Raw genomic sequence first — 6,860 nt, 5'->3', positions numbered from 1 at the left:
AATGCCAGTCAGCTACATAACAGAATTTCTGATGATAGAAACCCTTTAACCAGAAAACTGACTGTGAAATAGGAATGCTCTCACCTGTACGTCTGGCCAGATCCTACCACAAAGTTCTAGTCTGATGATATAGTAGAAGTAGCAAGCAGAAATATTGAAAAATGTGGTGAATTCAGATTAGACTAAACATTTTCATGACAGAAAAACCCTTTAAAGTAGTTATTCAGGAAATGATGACCTATCCTCAGGACTGGTCATCATTATCATATTGGTGGAGGTTAAAGTCCCAGCAGCCCCACCGAGCAGCTGCGCTCACTGGAGCTCTGGTGAGTACCGCCAGCTCCCTGCAGCTCATCAAGCGCATCGCCGTACATAGTATAGCGGCTGTGCTTGGTATTGCAGCTCAGCCCCATTCACATCTACAACTAGGCTGTGTGACTTCACAGAGCGGCCGGCCTCTCCTAACGGCTAATTGGCAGGGGCGTCGGACCGCTGCTGATCTGATATTGATGACCTATCCTGAGGATAACCAATGTTTCAATACCTAAACAGGCAGGTACTTCCTATTTTACTTGTAAGACTACATGAAATTCACATTGTTTGTGACAATTTATTTCTGTAAAAAAAGGGCATTGAAAAACAACCCCTTTTTAGGGAGAAACTGTATAAAAAGATTTTTTAGCTGTTTAGATTTTTGCAGTCACAATTTTTATTTTTAACCTGGTGAAAGCTATTTTAGGTAATTTTTTTTTTTTTTTTTTTAAATATAACTTTCTGATGATCAGTGTGGACTCATGAAGGGGGAAATTCCCATCTGGGACATTTTTGGCATATCCACAGGATCTGATCCTATTTCCAGAACAGGGTGCTGTTGCTCCTAGCCAGGAATAGAGAAGTAACTGCACATGCTTTGCTCTCTCTCCATTCAGTTCAATAGTACAGTTACCTCTCTATTCCTGGTTGAGCAGAAAAGGGCTCTGTTCTCAATGTCTCAGTCAGATCCAACCCATCAAGGCCACTTCTTACTACTAGTAAGATAGCTGGATTAGTTGCTTGTTAGCAGCTATTCCAGACTGTTATATTTAAGGACTTGCTTTATCGGTCTTATTTATTTGCTTATTTTTCTTAAATCTTCGCTTTCTCTTATCTGGGATGACATTTTGCGGGTTTGGAACCAATTACTCTAGCTACATTGGAAAAATTGAATATGTAGTGTTTTTTATGAATGTACATTGGACCAGGTTGCAGCTCTGCAAATCTCGTCCAGTGAAGCACCTGCTCTCAGCCTGACAGGAGGACATCGCCCTAGTGGAGTGCGCCTTTATATTATTAGGACATGAAAGACCTTGAATCTCATAGCAATAAGAAATGGTACTTTTTATCCCTCTAGCAATTGGTGATCTGGAAACCTTCTGCCCTTTATTCCTTCCTATAAACTGAATAAGGTTATCTGCCTTTCTGAAACATTTAGTGGATTATATGTACTGCAGAACTATACACCTAACATCCAGAGTGTGAATAATCATATATCTTCTTATTCTTAGGATTATTGCAGAAAGAGGGAAGAATGATTTCCTGACACCTATGAAAATCCGACACCGCTTTAGGGAGGAACCCTGGGTCCAATTTAAGGACTATTCTATCCTCCTAAAATTTTTAGGTAAGGCTCCCTGAAGGAAATAGCCTGAATCTCCCCCAACCTTCTTGCTGATGTGATTGCTATTAAAAAGTCTATGACAGATAGAAATTTGATTGAACGATCCTCTAGAGGTTCGAACAGACTCAAGAGTTAGGCCATTTAGGACTGTGTTAATGTCCCAGGAGGGAACACGTGACTTTAACATGGTTCTTAATCTAGATGCTGCCCTAATAAATCTTGATCCACTGATGACTGGCTAGGTGCTGAGACCTGGACTTTTAAAGTGGATGGTTTGAGACCAAGATCCAGACCTTGTTGCAGAAAATCTAGGATTTTCTGAATCTTTGGTTTCTCAATATTTGGAGATGGCTCCCCCAACCAGGTACAAACATTTTTCAAAATTTGTATGAAAATGGCAGAGGTCACTTTCTTTCTACAGGATTTGAGTGTCAATATCACCTTATCAGATCCAAGCTGTAAGTTTTAGGAACTTTGGGTAAGGATGTAGAATGGGTCCCTGATCAAGAAGGTCCTTCCTGAGAGGAAGAATCCAAGGGTCGGAAACAGAGAGCCTTTTGAGTGGGGAGAACCAGCTCCTTTTTGACCAGAAGGGGGTTATCGGACTAATGGTCAAATTTTCCTGTGTACTCTTCTGAATCACTTGGGATTAGTGAAAGAGGCAGGAAGGTGTAACTTAGATTCTAATTCTATGTTAGGGTAACAGTCGCCCAAGGATTGTCCCTGGGATTCAGGGAACAAAATTGTGACACTTTCGTGTTTTCTCTTAAGGCGAACAAATCTATGTCCGGAGTCCCCCATTTGTCTACAATCCTTCTGAATTTAAGGGACATTCCATTTGGTCTAATTTCTGTTTGCTCAGATAGTCTGCCTTCGGATTCTGAGAACCCTTGAGATGAGTTGCTGAAATGGCCATGTTCCTTTTTGCCCAGAAGATCCTGCTTGATAGATTTATGAGCTTTTTTGATTTTGTCCCTCCCTGGTGTGACAGGTAGGCAATCATCGTGGCATTGTCTGAAAGACTTCTTAAGTGGTGGTCCTGAAGAATTTCTCTTGCCGAGGTTAAGGTCTCCCACACTGCTCTTAACTTCCTAAAATTCAAGGACTGACTGTTTACAGGTGCTAGGAACCTTGGTAGTAATAGTCGCCAATCTTCGCTCTCCAGCCCGACTTGCTTGCGTCGGTTTTCATCTGAATATAGGGAGATTTCTTCCAGACTACCCCCTCTGAAAGGTTCCTTGGAATCATCCACCAGGACAGGGATGATTTTACTGGCCCTGGCATAGGAACTTTCCGATCCAGAGATGTTTGTTGTCTGTTCCAGACTTGCAGAATCCAAGATTGCATGGTGCGGAAGTGTGACTGGCTCCATGTTACCGAAGTAATGCATGAGGTCAACAGACCTAAGATACTCATAGCTTTTCTTATGGAACAATTTTTCCTTTTCTGAAAGATTATGACTTTTCCCCCTAAAGCTTGAATCTTGTCCTGAGGAAGAAAGGTGGATTGTATCTGAGAGTCCAGGATCACTCCTAGGAATCTTGCTTTCATCGATGGCTGTAGAAATGATTTTTTGTGATTCAATATCCAACCTAGATCTTTCAGCGTGGATACAAATCTGTTTTAGGTCGATCAATAAACTGTCTATTGTATCACCGACAAGTAAAAAGTCATCTAGGTATGGAACTAAGATCAGATCTTCCTGTCTTAGATGTGCTACCATTTCTACCACTAGTTTGCTAAACACTCTGGAAGTGGAGGAGATTCCAAATGGAAGGAATGTGAATTGAAAACGGAAAAACCTTTCAGATTTTTGGGAGTTGTAATGAATCGGGATGTGGTAGTATGCGTCCTTCAAGTCCAGTGTGCACAGTAATACATCTTTTTATCAAAGTAATTATGAACCCCAGGGATTCCATTCTTAACTTCCTGTAGGTTATATACAGTCGGGTCCATAAATATTGGGACATCAACACAATTCTAAATTTTTTGGCTCTATACACCACCACAAATGGATTTGAAATGAAACTAACAAGATGTGCTTTAACTGCAGAGTGTCAGCTCTAATTTGAGGGTATTTACATCCAAATCAGGTGAACGGTGTAGGAATTGCATCAGTTTGCATATGTGCCTCCCACTTGTTACGGGACCAAAAGTAATCGGACAATTGGCTTCTCAGCTGTTCCATGTGTGTTATTCTCTCATTATCCCAATTACAATGAGCAGATAAAAGGTCCAGAGTTCATTTCAAGTATTTGCATTTGGAATCTGTTGCTGTCAACTTTCGAGATGAGATCCAAAGAGCTGTCACTATCAGTGAAGCAGGCCATCATTAGGTTTGAAAAAAAACAACAAACCCAGAGAGATAGCAAAAACATTAGGCGTGGCCAAAACAACTGTTTGGAACATTCTTAAAAAGAAGGAACGCATCGGTGAGCTCAGCAACACCAAAAGACCCGGAAGACCACGGAAAACTGGCAGATGACCAAATAATTATTTCCCTGGTGAAGAAAACACCCTTCACAACAGTTGGCCAGATCAAGAACACTCTCCAGGAGGTAGGTGTACGTGTGTCAACAATCAAAAGACAACTTCACCAGAGTGAATACAGAGGGTTCACCACAAGATGTAAACCATTTGTGAGCCTCAAAAACAGGAAGGCCATATTAGAGTTTGCCAAACGACATCTAAAAAAGTCTTCACAGTTCTGGAACAACATCCTATGGACAGATGAGACCAAGATCAACTTGTACCAGAGTGATGGGAAGAGTATGGAGAAGGAAAGGAACTGCTCATGATCCTAAGCATACCACCTCATCAGTGAAGCGTGGTGGTAGTGTCATGGCGTGGGCATGTATGGCTGCCAATGGAACTGGTTCTCTTGTATTTATTGATGATGTGACTGCTGACAAAAGCAGCAGGATGAATTCTGAAGTGTTTCGGGCAATATTATCTGCTCATATTCAGCCAAATGCTTCAGATCTCATTGGACGGCGCTTCACAGTGCAGATGGACAATAACTTAAAGCATACTGCAAAAGCAACCAAAGAGTTTTTTAAGGGAAAGAAGTGGCATGTTATGCAATGGCCAAGTCAATCACCTGACCAGTATCCGATTGAGCATGCATTTCACTTGCTGAAGACAAAAGTGAAAGGGAAAATGCCCCAAGAACAGGCAGTTGCAGTAGAGGCCTGGCAGAGCATTACCAAGGATTTGCAACTAAGTATTAAAAAGTGAAAGTTAGATTTTATGATTACTATTCTGTCCCATTATTTTTGGCAAACTTCCAATTCCTACACTGTTCACCTGATTTGGATGTAAATACCCTGACATTAACGCTGACAGTCTGCAGTTAAAACGCATCTTGTTTGTTTAATTTCAAATCCATTGTGGTGGTGTATAGAGCCAAAAATGTTAGAATTGTGTTGATGTCCCAATATTTATGGACCTGGCTGTATCTGTTCAGGAATGTTAGATTTATTATGGGATGGTATAAACCTTTATTTTTTTGCTTATGCACATTACTCATGTATATTCTTTTCTTTCGTGTCCGTTCAGTTTTTTTGTGGACCGTATGCGGAACCATTTACTTCAATGGCTCCGCAAAAAAAAAACAATAGTTACTGTGTGCATTCAATTTCCGTTCCGCAAAAAAAAATTGAACATGTCCTATTATCCACATTACGGAGAAGGATAGTATTGTTCTATGAAGGGCCAGCTGTTCCGTTCTGCAAAATACGGAATGTACATGGATGTGTATTTTTTGCGGATCAGTTTTTCTCAGACCGCAAAATACATAGTGTTGTGTGCATGAGCCCTTTTACTAAGAAAAAGCTTGAATAGTATCCTTGCCCTTTGTCCTGATATTGGGACTTGAATAACCACTCCTAACTTTACTAGGGCTTGAACCCCCTGCCAGATGATGTTCTGGGCTTTTATTGATCCTAGATTTGTCACTAAAAATCTTTTCTGGGGGACCGAGGAAAATTTTATAATATATTTTCTCACTTGTGTCATTGGGGGAATCACAGGACCGTGGGTATAGCTGCTTGCTGCCACTAGGAGGTGATACTAGGCTGAAAAGTGATAACTCCTCCCCTGCAGGCTATACCCCCTCCAGCCTGGAGAGAGCATATCAGTTTTTAGCTTAGTGTTGTAGGAGGCAGACCTCCCTGCCTTTGCAGGGCGGCTTACTTTTATTATTTTATCTTTTTCCTTTTTAGGTTTGGGGAAACAGTCGCCTAGCCACTCTGTCTACCCCGGGAGCAAGACCGGTGTCGGAATCCCTCACTGCTCGCCCTCCCCAAGAAACAAAGGTGGACCAGGGCAGCCCAGCTCCCCTGCTTCCCGCCAGCCAAGGGGTCACCTGAATCCGGCGAGACTTCCTGCCATTTCAGCCTCCTGCCACTTCAGGTGCCAGCGGCTGAAGAGGTGACCCTGCTGGTACTCTGAGAAGGAGTGAAGAGAAGAGGGTGAAGATGGGGAAAGTAGTCCAGATTGGGTAAGTATCCTCAGCCCCCCCCTCCCCCTGGTCACCTCATCACAAAATGGAGGACATTTTTCTTCCCTGGGAGGGCCCCACATTACCTCAGCCCCCACTGTAGGTTTTGGGCTTCTGTCATTATCTGGGGGCCTGGGTTCCCCTATCTAGTTATCTAATTTCGGATATTCATTCCGGCCTGCGAGCTCTGCGTCCGCTATCTAAAGGGCGCATTTCTAACATTCTGCAGCTTAACGTTATCCGACCTGCGGGGTGAGCTCCCGCGGCAGGTATGCAACCAGGGCGCTTGAGAGCGCCGCTCTGGACACTCCGCTTCCCGTTCGTCCGAGCGGCAAAAATGTAGGCTCCAGCTTCTCTTCGAGCCTACCGGTACTCGGCCCGTTCTGTTTTTTCCGGCCACTGGATGGGTTCCCGCGGCATGTGGACACATCCGCCCACTGATCCAAGTCCCTCTGTGGTAGCCGGCCGGCAGTACCGCTCAGTTGGCCATGCGCCGAACTTTATGTCCCAGCTTTGCGGCCTACTAGGCTGCAACTTTCATTCCGGTTATGGAGGGGGCGGGTTTGTCCTTTAGGCGCAAATTCTCCCTGACTAGCTTCCCCCTGAGCTCCGCCTCCGGTCCTCTGAGCTGGGTTAACCCTTCATGGCAAGTCGCATTTTGGCAGCCGGACCTGGATTATCCAGTGTCTCCTTTCTACAGGC

Source organism: Bufo gargarizans, chromosome 2 (assembly GCF_014858855.1).
Source record: "Bufo gargarizans isolate SCDJY-AF-19 chromosome 2, ASM1485885v1, whole genome shotgun sequence".
Classification (NCBI taxonomy): Eukaryota; Metazoa; Chordata; class Amphibia; order Anura; family Bufonidae; genus Bufo; species Bufo gargarizans.
This window is presented reverse-complemented; position numbering follows the sequence as displayed.